Genomic DNA, 15747 nt, shown 5'->3' on the forward strand with positions numbered 1-15747 from the left:
CTTAATATATATTTGCCTCTACCATCCATATATTTAGTAGAGGGATCCTCATAATAAATTGGTTTAGCGGAAGAAAAGAAATAATAAAATTAAAATGCTTAATTTTTCAAATTAATAGACTTTTTAATTGCATTCTTCTTTAGATATTGATTATCGTTTTTTATTTTTTCTTAGATGCTGATTATACATGATTAAAAATATTTAAGACCGAAACAATATATTGGATGAGTGCAAAAAATAAATGTGAGAATTATGGTGAATAGAAGCATGTATTTGTAGAGGTGTTCACTAGGATTAACAGATGGATTTCGAACAGATATTATTTTGTACGGTTATATTTCGGATCGATTTCAAACGAATATCATTTGGTACGGTTTATTACAAAATAACGATGCAAATACAAATTACAATTTGGGAATTTGTATTTTTCTTTTGTTGATGGCTAAAATAAAACTTACAAAATAACAAGCTTAAAATTTAAGAAAGAAAAAACCATGCTCAGGCTTACTACTATTTCACATAGAAGAAAAAAAATTCTACTACGATATTGCAATCGCAAATGTTAACTATCATCTTTTCCAAACAAATTCAAATCAAAATCAACTAACTAACTTCCAAATCACAAATCAAACTACAAAAAACCCAATTTAACATTCACCACAAATTCCTCCAAAATAAGTCATTGATCAATGCTAAAAGTTCAAAATAAAAAATTAAATCCGATAATGTAAATTCAAAGAAATCAACCATGGAAAACTTTCATGAGTAAACTCCACAAAAGCAAAGTGAAGGGATGAATTTAGATCACCACATACATGACAATGAACAACCTAAATACCCCAACAATTAAAATACCCAGATTCAGATAATAAACAAACAAAGAAGAGAAAGATCAACTAGTGAACCCAATAAAAAAAAAAATTCGGTTAAATTAAACAACTGAAAAGAAATACCTGAAAACTGCAAGAAAAGAAATCACACATTACTGACTTCAACTCGCTGAAAGTGCTTTGATTCATTGCTTAACTGTTAATGGAACAACTGTCGGCCTATTAAATCTAAAACCTTAAATCAAAATTAGAAAGCAATTAAATCAAATAAACCTTAAAATAAAAGTAAAACAGCCCCATCAAAACATGACCCATCCTAGAATCAATTGTTTCCAATTGGTGAAAAAACTTTTAAGTTCCATAAATAATATACAAAAGTTTGGTTGCAATAATAACTCATGAATAAACAATAATAACTATGTGTACCTCAAAAAGAAGGTGAAGAATAGAATGAAGCAACTCAGCAAGGATTCTACACCAAACTAATGGCCAAAGCAATTACATTTACATATATTGTAATTCACCAATCAATCTCCTAATAAGTTCTTTAGAACACCGCCGACAATTAAGAAAAAAGTCCAGACAAACTTCATAACAGTACGGAAAGAATGTGTCATATGAAATCAAGTTATCAGTTCTGAAAGTTGAGTGACCTTCAAGAACATACCTCAGTGCCATGTTCTGACACTACAAAAAATGTTCCTAGAATATGTATTGACAACAGCTAAATTATACTCCCATGTATAACAACAGTCAATCAACATTGAATCATAGTGAACAACAAAAATCAAAGAAAGAGTAGAAGTGATAAGATATACGCTGAGAAACTTTACAATCACAGTACAAACCATTAGATTAGGAGGAAGCTTTTGTTAACATTGCACATAACAAAGTTAACCATAACTAAAACAAAGTACCTAAAGTTAAATAAAAAGGAGAGTATGAATTTGAAAGTTTGAGTAGCAAAAAAAAAAAAAAATAAATAAATAAATAAATAAATAAATAAGGAGGAAGAGGTTGAAAGAGCAAAATAAACAGAAATTTGGAAAAATGAGAAAGCAAAATCAAATGTATGCACATTGCAAATCCATCGAGAAAAACTTATACACCTTTTCATTAGGTGTTTTTGATAGAAAATTAAAACCTACATTTCTGACATCAAAATGAAGTAACTAAGGATTTAAAGACAACAATAGCAAGTAACTAAATTTAAAGTGGGTATTCAACTAATATCTAAGGGATTGAAAGGAAGACCAACAAGGTGCAACATAATAAAGAGATGTAATTGGGTTAAAATTTATACCCTTCGATGTCAATAAGATCTGGAGTAAAACAATCTTGTTGTTTCAAATGCAACAACACCTGTTATGGTAATAAAAGGAAATGGCGTCAAAAGTCATTAAGAGTAGTTAGTACAGTTCGTTACAATCTGTTAGATTAGTTGTTTGACTGATCTTATTTGTTGTGAGCTGTGTATTAGCTGTAACTGAAAATCATGGTCTATATATATGTATGATCATCTCATTTGTAACGGACGATTTTTTACAGAAATAAACTCTCCTATTCATTTCTAATTTCTTGCTTGATTCTATTATTTGATTTTCTCTGTTATTCAATATTTTATGGTGTAATTCCTACCATAACAATGGTATCAGAGCCAGCCCACCCTTCCGCCATTAAAACCATCTTCTTATTCTTCCTTCAATCACCCTAAACACAGTATCTTCCCACCAACTGTTTGTTTATAAACCCCTTAATCCAAATTCATCAAGATCCAATTCTGACCAGAATTCTTGCAACAAAATCTGGCACCTTACACTAGAAGTATGTCAGTAATAGAAGAACATGTCAGAAATTTGGAGAAAAAGATGGAGGAGCAAGCCAAAAATATGGAGGCTATGTTACAAATGATAAGGGAACTCAAGGAGGGCTCACCTCGTGATGATTCCGAGGTATCAAGTCATCTTGTTTCCTCTAACAGGAGATTTGGTATGTCCCCGAAACTTGAATTTCCAAAATTTGATGGCAATAATTCTAGAATGTGGATTAAAAAGTGTGATAGATATTTTAAATTGTGCAAAATCCCTGATGAAAATAGAGTAGATCTTGCTGCCTTACATATGATTGATAATGCAGAAACTTGGATTATCAGCTATCTTTCTGTAAGACACCATGTTGACTGGAATGATTTTATTTTTGATCTCACTGCAAGATTTAAGGCTGAAACTGGTAGCATAGCGGTGGAACAATTCAATAAGCTTACACAATCTTTTTCTTTGGAAGAATATATTGATAGTTTTGAGCATCTAAGGTCAATTATGCTTCAAAATGGTCACTGTTTATCAGATTCTTTCTTGTTGGATTGCTTTGTGGGAGGTCTTAAACCTACTATCAAATCTATGGTGAGGGCTTTCAAACCCACTTCTATATTTGAGGCCATTGAGCAGGCCAGGCACCAAGAAGACCATATACTGAACCAAGCACCACAAAAGACTTACAAACCACCTGAATCCCAAATTTACAACCCAAAACCCTTACAGTCTAATCCTGCAAAGTACCCAGTCAAAACTCCCTATTACCCATACCACAAAACAAACTTCCTCCTTCTGCAATTGTAAAATACAATCAGCAGCAAATTTAACACATACCAGCAGACATCAAGGCTCAAAAGATAGCTAAAGGCTTATGCTATTACTGTGACCAGAAGTTTGACAGAAACCACAAATGCCCATTCAGAGAACCCAAATTGTTTATGATTGAGATTCCTTCTATTAATTCTGAGCGTGAAGCAGATTTTCACACAACAGAAGAACTCCAAGAAGAAGACACAGGGGACGCTCAAATACTTCAAATCTCTATTAATGCTCTCTCTAGCAATATAGCAAACAATACCATGAGAGTAGTAGGGTGGGCACAAGGCAAGCCAGTGCATATTCTGATAGACTCAGGAAGTACACATAACTTCCTGGATCTTGCCTTAGCAAAAGACTTGGGTTGTCAAATTGAAGAAATAAGTCCCCAATCAATAACAGTAGCAGATGGGAATCATATTCCTTGTCAGCATAAGTGTGCAGAGTTCAAATAGTCCTTGAATCATGTGGAGTTTCAAACTGAGGTTATGCTAATCCCACTAGGAGGCTGTGACATGGTGTTAGGGGTACAGTGGCTAAGTACTCTGGGTCAAATAAACTGGGATTTTCAGAAATTTCTCATGGAGTTCAAGGTGAATGGCAGGGCACTTGTTTTGAAAGGACTGTCACCCAAGAAACTTCTAGTGGTAAACAGAAGCCCCAACCTCAAGGAGTTACAAAATGCTGCCCAATTATGCGTCATGCAGGTGCTCTCTGGCAGTGGCAACCCAGTGTTAATGCAATTATCATCTTCAGAACATCATCCAAAAGAATTGCAGGTATTAAAAGCAGAATACCCTAGGATCTTTGAAGACCCTTCAGAATTGCCTCCACTAAGAGGAATACATGATCACAGGATACCTTTGGAACCAAATGCTAGCCCTGTTAATATCAGGCCATACAGATATCCCCTTAAGCAAAGAGATGTCATTGAACAATTGGTGCAGGAGATGCTAGATAGAGGTATCATTCAAGGAAGCTCAAGCCCTTATGCCTCTCCAGTGGTCCTCATTGGCAAGAAAGATGGCACTTGGAGGCTTTGTATTGACTACAGAGAGCTCAACAAGAAAACCATCAAAGATAAGTTTCCAATCCCATTAATTGAAGAATTGATTGATGAATTAGCTGGTGCAACTGTATTTACTAAGCTTGACCTCAGAGGTGGATACCATCAACTCAGGGTACATCCTGATGACGTCTTCAAGAGTGCCTTCAAGACACATAGTGGTCACTATGAATTCCTTGTCATGCCTTTTGGCTTGACCAATGCACCAGCCACATTCCAAGCCTGGATGAATATGGTCTTTAAGCCACTTCTAAGGCAATGTGTTCTAGTTTTCTTTGATGACGTTCTAATTTATAGCAAGACCTTGGAAGACCATTGGAATCATTTGCGAGCTGTCTTTGAACTTATGAAAGAGCATCAGATGTTTGTCAAGGAAAGCAAATGTTCCTTCATCATGAGCAAGATTGAGTATTTGGGGTTCTTCATTTCTGGCCAAGGCATAGAAACTGATCCCAAGAAGGTAGAAGCAGTCAAAAACTAGCCTATACCAGTCTTAGTGAAAGAACTCAGGAGTTTTTTGGGGCTCAACAGTTATTATAGAAAGTTTGTGAAGAATTATGCATCTATTTGCAGACCATTGCATGACTTATTGAAGAAGGGAGCCTTCTCATGGTCACTAGAAACAAAACATACCTTCAACTGTCTCAAGGAAGCATTAGTGTCTTCTCCTGTATTGGCACTTCCAGACTTCAGTGAAGTCTTTGTAATAGAAACAGATGCATCATCTGCTGGCATTGGGGCTATCCCAATGCAGAAAGGGCATCCTCTGGCTTACATAAGCAGGACACTTGGTCCAAAATGGCAGCAGCTCTCAGTATATGAGAAAGAACTACTTGCAGTAGTGTTTTTAGTTCAAAAATGGGAACAGTACCTTTCTGGAGGGCATTTCATCATTAAGACTGACCAGAAAAGCCTCAAATGGCTATTAGATCAGAGATATCTACTCCATTTCAGCAAGTATGGTTGGCCAAACTAATAGGGTTTGATTATGAAATTCAGTATAAAAGTGGAGTAGAAAACAAAGTGGCAAATGCTCTTTCAAGGGTTAGAGGTGCAGAAATTATAAGCATGGCTATATCAGTAATATCAGGAGATTTATCCTCAAAAATCAAGCAAAGTTACCACCTGGATTTCAATCTGGTAGACATCATTGAAGAACTGCTGGACAGTGACACCTATGGCAACTACAAGCTGGTCTCTGGACTACTAAGAAAAAAAAGAAGGATCGTAGTAGGACCAGACCTTCTTTTGAAGACACAAATCATACAGTGGCTGCATGCTTCTCCAGAGAGTGGATACTCAAGCAGAGAACTGACTACCAAGAGGATCAAGCAGCTTTTCATTTGGAAGGGTCTAACCAGGAATGTTAGCAGCTTTGTCAGAAACTGTACCGTCTGCCAGGCCTCAAAATATGATCATTCAGCCTCCCCTGGACTACTACAGCCGTTACCAATTCCCAGTGAAGTATGGGTAGATGTTAGCATGGATTTTATAACAGGCTTGCCAAAGTCCGCAGGGAAGGAAGTCATTTTGGTAATTGGTTGTAGTTGATAGACTCAGCAAATATGCACATTTCATAGCATTGAAACATCCTTTCACAGCATTTGAGGTGGCCCAAGCATATCTAGATCATGTCTTCAAGCTCCACGGTTGGCCAAGAAGCATTGTGAGTGACAGAGATGCTATTTTCCTCAGCAATTTCTAGCAAGCCCTATTCTCTTTACAAGGCACTGAATTCCATATGTCTAGTTCATACCATCCACAGACAGAAATAGTCAATAAGTGCCTTGAAAACTATCTAAGGTGCATGACTGGAGATGCACCATCTGAGTGGAGTCAGTGGCTACCCTTAGCTGAGTGGTGGTACAATACTCACTTCCACACTGTAATACAGCTTACCCCATATGAGGTAGTATATAGTCAGCCACCTCCTCTCCACCTTCCTTATTTGCCATGAGAAAGCAATAATGCTGAGGTTGACAGATCTCTCACAAGAAGAGAAGAGATGCTCCAAACTCTCAAATTCCTTCTAGCCCGAGCACAGAGCATAATGAAGGCACAAGCTGACAAATATAGAAGTGAGAGGTCTTTTATGGTAGGAGATTGGGTTTGGCTGAAGCTACAAACCTACAGGCAACAAACTGTGCAGGTTAGGCGTAATCAGAAACTGGCTTATAAGTTCTATGGGCCTTTTCAAGTTGATAGTAAAATAGGAAATGTTGCCTACAAACTGCAGTTGCCCGCTGATTCACAAATCCACAATGTGTTCCATGTGTCCCAAATAAAGAAATTTCATGGTACATTGCCTCTGGCAGCTCATATTCCACCTTGGTTTGTTAAGAAGATTTGTTAAGAAGCAAAACAAGGCTGTCACTCAATATCTGGTTCAATGGAAGGACTATGCAGAACATGAGTCTACCTGGGAAGATGCTGATGAATTTGAAGCCAAGTACCCAACTTTTGCAGCCACTTAAGACTTGGGACAAGTCTTCCTCAAGGGGGAGGGTATGTTATGGTAATAAAAGGAAATGGCGCCAAAAGTCATTAAGAGTAGTTAGTACAATTCGTTACAATCTGTTAGATTAGTTGTTTGACTGATCTTATTTGTTGTGAGCTGTGTATTAGCTGTAACTAAAAATCACGGTCTATATATATGTATGATCATCTCATTTGTAACGGACGATTTTTTACAGAAATAAACTCTCCTATTCATTCTTTCTAATTTCTTTCTTCTTTCTTGATCCTCAAATTCTCCTGTTCTTCTTGCTTGATTCTATTATTTGATTTTCTCTGTTGTTCAATATTTTATGGTGTAATTCCTACCATAACAACACCCAATCGAAGAACAAACCCCATGTATCAAATTTAGCTTCACCATATGCAGCAACTAAAAAATCTCAAGTAGTACGATGTCCGTTTAATCTGTCAATTGTAATACAGTAAGCTCTGATTTTCATCGGCAAAATTAACGAAATCCAAAAACCAAATGAAAACTTTTTTTACAGAAAATCGATCTTGTTGCTTCAAATGCAACAGCACCCAATTGAAGAACAAACCCCATGTATCAAACTCAACTTCACTATATGCAGCAACTAAAAAATATCAAGTAGTACATCGTCCGTTTAATCTGTCAATTGTAATACAATAAGCCCTGATTTTCATGGGCAAAATTAACAAAAAAAACTTACAGAAAACTGTATTTTCGTTCAAAAACTAAAACCTCATATTCATTTGAAAAGGTAAAGAAATGCCCTATATAAAATGAAAGGAAACCGTAAAGAAACCCTATAAACTTGAATATGCATCATCAAAATCTAGGATCTTACCGTAATTATTCTGGTTGCCTGAAATTGATGATTCGCATGAGTGGAAAAAATTAACGAAGAAGAGAGTGACGAGAGGAAAACCGTATAAAAAAAAAACAAAAAAAAAACAAAAGATGAAGTACCAGTTTATTATTAACAAAGGTAAGGATGTGATCCTTTCAAACCCCACCTTATACATTCATACCATCACTTAAGATGCTCAAAACATTCCATCTATGTTCAAATTGTTTCATAAAATAAAAGATAATAGGCGTATTTGTTCACTGTTCACTAAAATACAAATAACAACGTAAGTAAGACCGCTCGATGGGTCAAGTGTAAGAGCGACTTTGGCTTATGAACTTCATTTTCCTTTGCTCAAATTGATTGAGCACTTATAGTTATACTTACCCAAGCACCACAATATTTAGAACTTAGACATTGGAATCTCATTCTAATATAAATTATCAAAAAGATGATTCATACTGTTTTCCGTATTGAGCATTCAAGTGATTTGATTTGCTTTTTGGGGATGTTTGTTTGATGCAATGGCAACTCTTAAATAGCTTGTTGACTTGGCTACACAACACATTTAGTATTTTAATTTTAGGTTGTTAAAGCAAGTGCCAATAATCTTAGTGATGACGTTCACTTTAAACATATAGTCGAACATGCTTTGTCTTGTACTTTAGAGAGGGTCGATAAAGATGTGTCGAATATGGGTGGTTTAAGGTTTGGAACGGTTGATGAGAGTTGCTTGATCAAAGCAACAAGAAGTGAGGCTGACTGTGAGTGGCTCGAACAACTGCTCGGTCGAGCAAAGAGTGGCTCGACCGGTCGAGCAACTTGTCGAGCAAGATGTGCAGATCAGGTCAGTAGCTTCTCTGGAAGCTCGCTCGACCGAGCGAGGAAGTGGCTCGGGTCAAGCGGAAGTTTAGAAGGCTACATTGGATTCTATTTTCATCAGAATGTGAAGTGACTATGCAATCATGTGGCGCATTACTTCTATTATTTATTGTAATGTTTATTGTCATAGTTAATTAGGAAGTTAATTGGATGTTAATTGTGAGTTTATGGTGATTTATGAGGGAATACTAAGGGTGATGAATACTTGGCTATAAATAAGATTCATCACCCATAGTAACATTCACCACAAACACACATATTGTTGAGAGGGCTATTGCATTGTTAGAAGCTTGAGAGTGTTCTTACTTTGCTTTAGTGTTTGTGGTCTTGAGAGATTGTTCTCGAGACAAGGGAGGTTTATTATACTTGTAATTGTTGAATTCATTATAATAAACTATATTTGAGGGGGAGGTATTCAAGATACCTCATAAACACTTGTGTTCATTTTTGCATTATATTTTTCATTTGTTTTTCTTTGTTAAACCTCTTTGAGGCTTGCGCTTTCAATTGGTATCAGAGCGGGAGTGCGTCTTGGGCTATTTGGAGTGTGAAAGTGAGGTTAAAAGAACAAGAAAGACACAATGACTGATGGGAAAAGTTTCTCTATTCAATTGTTTGATGGAAGAATCAATTTTTCCATATGGAAGAGCTCGGTGGAAGATGTTTTGGTGCAACAAGGCATCGATGATGCACTTTTGAAGGAGAAGCCAAATCATGTAGAAGCAGCAAGATGGACACAAATGAAAAAGAAGACGGTAAGCACAATCCGGCTTGCCATTGCACCCGAAATCAAGTATCACTACTTGAAAGAGACCGATCCCGGTGAGTTGTTGGAAAAATTACAAGCGGTGTATGCTTCCAAATCCCTTACTAATAAACTTTGCTTGAGGTGGGAGTTGTATCAACTCATGAAGGATGAAGATACAACAATGCAAGACCACATTAACACATTTAACAAGTTGGTGTGCCAATTGTTAAATGCCGATGAAAAGTTGACCGATGCAGAACAAGCTCTATTACTTTTGGCTTCACTTCCCAAGGACTATAGAAACATAGTCCAAACATTGCTCATAGGTAGGGATTCTATCACTCTTGATCAAGCATTGGCGGCGTTGAGAGAGAATGATAGGTTCATGGTGAGAAGAGAGGGGGAAGAAAAGAAGGATGTTGGGGAGGGCTTGTTTAGTGAAGGTTCTAATAGGGGAGAACCAAAGAAAAGGGATATCAAGGAAGGGATAAGTCTCAAGGGAGGGGTGACCTTAGTAACAAAGAGTGTTACTATTGTAAGAAAAAGGGGCACATACAAATGATGTGTAAGGAATTTAAGGAAGACCTTAAGAGGATGAGATACTTAAGGGATAGTTGAAGGAATGAGAGTGAGAGTAGCGGGAATGCCGCTCTAGGCTTTATTGATGATGATGATGACTATGATGGGGCTCTACTAGTTGATGGGGGAGTGGTTCATAGTAAGGAATGGGTAATAGACTCCGGTTGCTCATTCCACATTTGTTGTGAGAAAGGAAAATTTACTAAGCTTAGTTATGGTGATTATGGCCTTGTTACTTTACCAAATGATGAAAAGGTGAAAGTAGAAGGTATTGGTGAGGTTATTATTGAGACTCATGGAGGTGTCAAGAGAAGACTTGGTGATGTAAGGTATGTACCTAAGATTGAGAGGAACCTTATTTCATTAGGTAGACTTGAGAGTAAAGCATGCACTTTCAAAGCAAGTGGAGGGGTATTGAAAGTCATTAGAGGGAGTATAGTGCTCATGAAGGGAGTAAGGAGTAAGAGGAACTTGTATGAGTTACAAGTTAATTGTGGTAGCCTAGGCCACAAAGGTGTTGATGATAGTGTGTTTGGGTCAAGGAGAGTTACTTTTGCGGATGATAAGAGTATTGGACTTGAGGGGGAGATTGTTAAAGCAAGTGCCAATAATCTTAGTGATGACGTTCACTTTAAACATATAGTCGAACATGCTTTGTCTTGTACTTTAGAGAGGGTCGATAAAGATGTGTCGAATATGGGTGGTTTAAGGTTTCGAACGGTTGATGAGAGTTGCTTGATCAAAGCAACAAGAAGTGAGGCTGACTGTGAGTGGCTCGAACAACCGCTCGGTCGAGCAAAGAGTGGCTCGACCGATCGAGCGGGGGTGGCTCGGTCGAGCAACTTGTCGAGCAAGATGTGCAGATCAGGTCAGTAGCTTCTCTGGATGCTCGCTCGACCGAGCGAGGAAGTGGCTCGGGTCGAGCGGAAGTTCAGAAGGCTACATTGGATTCTGTTTTCATCAGAATGTGAAGTGACTATGCAATCATGTGGTGCCTAACTTCTATTGTTTATTGTAATGTTTATTGTCATAGTTAATTAGGATGTTAATTGGATGTTAATTGTGAGTTTATGGTGATTTATGAGAGAATACTAAGGTTGATGAATACTTGGCTATAAATAAGATTCATCACCCATAGTAACATTCACCACAAAAACACATATTGTTGAGAGGGCTATTGCATTGTTAGAAGCTTGAGAGTGTTCTTACTTTGCTTTAGTGTTTGTGGTCTTGAGAGATTGTTCTCGAGACAAGGGAGGTTTATTATACTTGTAATTGTTGAATTCATTATAATAAACTATATTTGAGGGGGAGGTATTCAAGATACCTCATAAACACTTGTGTTCATTTTTGCATTATATTTTTCATTTGTTTTTCTTTGTTAAACCTCTTTGAGGCTTGCGCTTTCAATTGGTATCAGAGCGGGAGTGCGTCTTGGGCTATTTGGAGTGTGAAAGTGAGGTTAAAAGAACAAGAAAGACACAATGACTGATGGGAAAAGTTTCTCTATTCAATTGTTTGATGGAAGAATCAATTTTTCCATATGGAAGAGCTCGGTGGAAGATGTTTTGGTGCAACAAGGCATCGATGATGCACTTTTGAAGGAGAAGCCAAATCATGTAGAAGCAGCAAGATGGACACAAATGAAAAAGAAGACGGTAAGCACAATCCGGCTTGCCATTGCACCCGAAATCAAGTATCACTACTTGAAAGAGACCGATCCCGGTGAGTTGTTGGAAAAATTACAAGCGGTGTATGCTTCCAAATCCCTTACTAATAAACTTTGCTTGAGGTGGGAGTTGTATCAACTCATGAAGGATGAAGATACAACAATGCAAGACCACATTAACACATTTAACAAGTTGGTGTGCCAATTGTTAAATGCCGATGAAAAGTTGACCGATGCAGAACAAGCTCTATTACTTTTGGCTTCACTTCCCAAGGACTATAGAAACATAGTCCAAACATTGCTCATAGGTAGGGATTCTATCACTCTTGATCAAGCATTGGCGGCGTTGAGAGAGAATGATAGGTTCATGGTGAGAAGAGAGGGGGAAGAAAAGAAGGATGTTGGGGAGGGCTTGTTTAGTGAAGGTTCTAATAGGGGAGAACCAAAGAAAAGGGATATCAAGGAAGGGATAAGTCTCAAGGGAGGGGTGACCTTAGTAACAAAGAGTGTTACTATTGTAAGAAAAAGGGGCACATACAAATGATGTGTAAGGAATTTAAGGAAGACCTTAAGAGGATGAGATACTTAAGGGATAGTTGAAGGAATGAGAGTGAGAGTAGCGGGAATGCCGCTCTAGGCTTTATTGATGATGATGATGACTATGATGGGGCTCTACTAGTTGATGGGGGAGTGGTTCATAGTAAGGAATGGGTAATAGACTCCGGTTGCTCATTCCACATTTGTTGTGAGAAAGGAAAATTTACTAAGCTTAGTTATGGTGATTATGGCCTTGTTACTTTACCAAATGATGAAAAGGTGAAAGTAGAAGGTATTGGTGAGGTTATTATTGAGACTCATGGAGGTGTCAAGAGAAGACTTGGTGATGTAAGGTATGTACCTAAGATTGAGAGGAACCTTATTTCATTAGGTAGACTTGAGAGTAAAGCATGCACTTTCAAAGCAAGTGGAGGGGTTTTGAAAGTCATTAGAGGGAGCATAGTGCTCATGAAGGGAGTAAGGAGTAAGAGGAACTTGTATGAGTTACAAGTTAATTGTGGTAGCCTAGGCCACAAAGGTGTTGATGATAGTGTGTTTGGGTCAAGGAGAGTTACTTTTGCGGATGATAAGAGTATTGGACTTGAGGGGGAGATTGTTAAAGCAAGTGCCAATAATCTTAGTGATGACGTTCACTTTAAACATATAGTCGAACATGCTTTGTCTTGTACTTTATATAGGGTCGATAAAGATGTGTCGAATATGGGTGGTTTAAGGTTTCGAACGGTTGATGAGAGTTGCTTGATCAAAGCAACAAGAAGTGAGGCTGACTGTGAGTGGCTCGAACAACCGCTCGGTCGAGCAAAGAGTGGCTCGACCGGTCGAGCGGGGGTGGCTCGGTCGAGCAACTTGTCGAGCAAGATGTGCAGATCAGGTCAGTAGCTTCTCTGGAAGCTCGCTCGACCGAGCGAGGAAGTGGCTCGGGTCGAGCGGAAGTTCAGAAGGCTACATTGGATTCTATTTTCATCAGAATGTGAAGTGACTATGCAATCATGTGGTGCATTACTTCTATTGTTGCTTGTAATGTTTATTGTCATAGTTAATTAGGAAGTTAATTGGATGTTAATTGTGAGTTTATGGTGATTTATGAGGGAATACTAAGGGTGATGAATACTTGGCTATAAATAAGATTCATCACCCATAGTAACATTCACCACAAACACAAATATTGTTGAGAGGGCTATTGCATTGTTAGAAGCTTGAGAGTGTTCTTACTTTGCTTTAGTATTTGTGGTCTTGAGAGATTGTTCTCGAGACAAGGGAGGTTTATTATACTTGTAATTGTTGAATTCATTATAATAAACTATATTTGAGGAGGAGGTATTCAAGATACCTCATAAACACTTGTGTTCATATTTGCATTATATTTTTCATTTGTTTTTCTTTGTTAAACCTCTTTGAGGCTTGCGCTTTCAATTGGTATCAGAGCGGGAGTGCGTCTTGGGCTATTTGGAGTGTGAAAGTGAGGTTAAAAGAACAAGAAAGACACAATGACTGATGGGAAAAGTTTCTCTATTCAATTGTTTGATGGAAGAATCAATTTTTCCATATGGAAGAGCTCGGTGGAAGATGTTTTGGTGCAACAAGGCATCGATGATGCACTTTTGAAAGAGAAGCCAAATCATGTAGAAGCAGCAAGGTGGACACAAATGAGAAAGAAGACGGTAAGCACAATCCGGCTTGCCATTGCACCCGAAATCAAGTATCACTACTTGAAAGAGACCGATCCCGGTGAGTTGTTGGAAAAATTACAAGCGGTGTATGCTTCCAAATCCCTTACTAATAAACTTTGCTTGAGGTGGGAGTTGTATCAACTCATGAAGGATGAAGATACAACAATGCAAGACCACATTAACACATTTAACAAGTTGGTGTGCCAATTGTTAAATGCCGATGAAAAGTTGACCGATGAAGAACAAGCTCTATTACTTTTGGCTTCACTTCCCAAGGACTATAGAAACATAGTCCAAACATTGCTCATAGGTAGGGATTCTATCACTCTTGATCAAGCATTGGCGGCGTTGAGAGAGAATGATAGGTTCATGGTGAGAAGAGAGGGGGAAGAAAAGAAGGATGTTGGGGAGGGCTTGTTTAGTGAAGGTTCTAATAGGGGAAGAACCAAAGAAAAGGGATATCAAGGAAGGGATAAGTCTCAAGGGAGGGGTGACCTTAGTAACAAAGAGTGTTACTATTGTAAGAAAAAGGGGCACATACAAATGATGTGTAAGGAATTTAAGGAAGACCTTAAGAGGATGAGATACTTAAGGGATAGTTGAAGGAATGAGAGTGAGAGTAGCGGGAATGCCGCTCTAGGCTTTATTGATGATGATGATGACTATGATGGGGCTCTACTAGTTGATGGGGGAGTGGTTCATAGTAAGGAATGGGTAATAGACTCCGGTTGCTCATTCCACATTTGTTGTGAGAAAGGAAAATTTACTAAGCTTAGTTATGGTGATTATGGCCTTGTTACTTTACCAAATGATGAAAAGGTGAAAGTAGAAGGTATTGGTGAGGTTATTATTGAGACTCATGGAGGTGTCAAGAGAAGACTTGGTGATGTAAGGTATGTACCTAAGATTGAGAGGAACCTTATTTCATTAGGTAGACTTGAGAGTAAAGCATGCACTTTCAAAGCAAGTGGAGGGGTTTTGAAAGTCATTAGAGGGAGCATAGTGCTCATGAAGGGAGTAAGGAGTAAGAGGAACTTGTATGAGTTACAAGTTAATTGTGGTAGCCTAGGCCACAAAGGTGTTGATGATAGTGTGTTTGGGTCAAGGAGAGTTACTTTTGCGGATGATAAGAGTATTGGACTTGAGGGGGAGATTGTTAAAGCAAGTGCCAATAATCTTAGTGATGACGTTCACTTTAAACATATAGTCGAACATGCTTTGTCTTGTACTTTATAGAGGGTCGATAAAGATGTGTCGAATATGGGTGGTTTAAGGTTTCGAACGGTTGATGAGAGTTGCTTGATCAAAGCAACAAGAAGTGAGGCTGACTGTGAGTGGCTCGAACAACCGCTCGGTCGAGCAAAGAGTGGCTCGACCGGTCGAGCGGGGGTGGCTCGGTCGAGCAACTTGTCGAGCAAGATGTGCAGATCAGGTCAGTAGCTTCTCTGGAAGCTCGCTCGACCGAGCGAGGAAGTGGCTCGGGTCGAGCGGAAGTTCAGAAGGCTACATTGGATTCTGTTTTCATCAGAATGTGAAGTGACTATGCAATCATGTGGTGCATTACTTCTATTGTTGCTTGTAATGTTTATTGTCATAGTTAATTAGGAAGTTAATTGGATGTTAATTGTGAGTTTATGGTGATTTATGAGGGAATACTAAGGGTGATGAATACTTGGCTATAAATAAGATTCATCACCCATAGTAACATTCACCACAAACACAAATATTGTTGAGAGGGCTATTGCATTGTTAGAAGCTTGAGAGTGTTCTTACTTTGCTTTAGTAT

At 38.2% G+C, this 15747-nt stretch overlaps 1 pseudogene; it reads left to right on the forward strand.

Annotated features, from left to right (window-relative positions):
• LOC130815500 (uncharacterized) overlaps nt 1-191 on the forward strand; it is a 6259-nt pseudogene extending 6068 nt beyond the window's left edge.
• The last annotated feature ends 15556 nt before the right edge of the window (nt 192-15747 follow it).

Source organism: Amaranthus tricolor, chromosome 6 (assembly GCF_026212465.1).
Source record: "Amaranthus tricolor cultivar Red isolate AtriRed21 chromosome 6, ASM2621246v1, whole genome shotgun sequence".
Classification (NCBI taxonomy): Eukaryota; Viridiplantae; Streptophyta; class Magnoliopsida; order Caryophyllales; family Amaranthaceae; genus Amaranthus; species Amaranthus tricolor.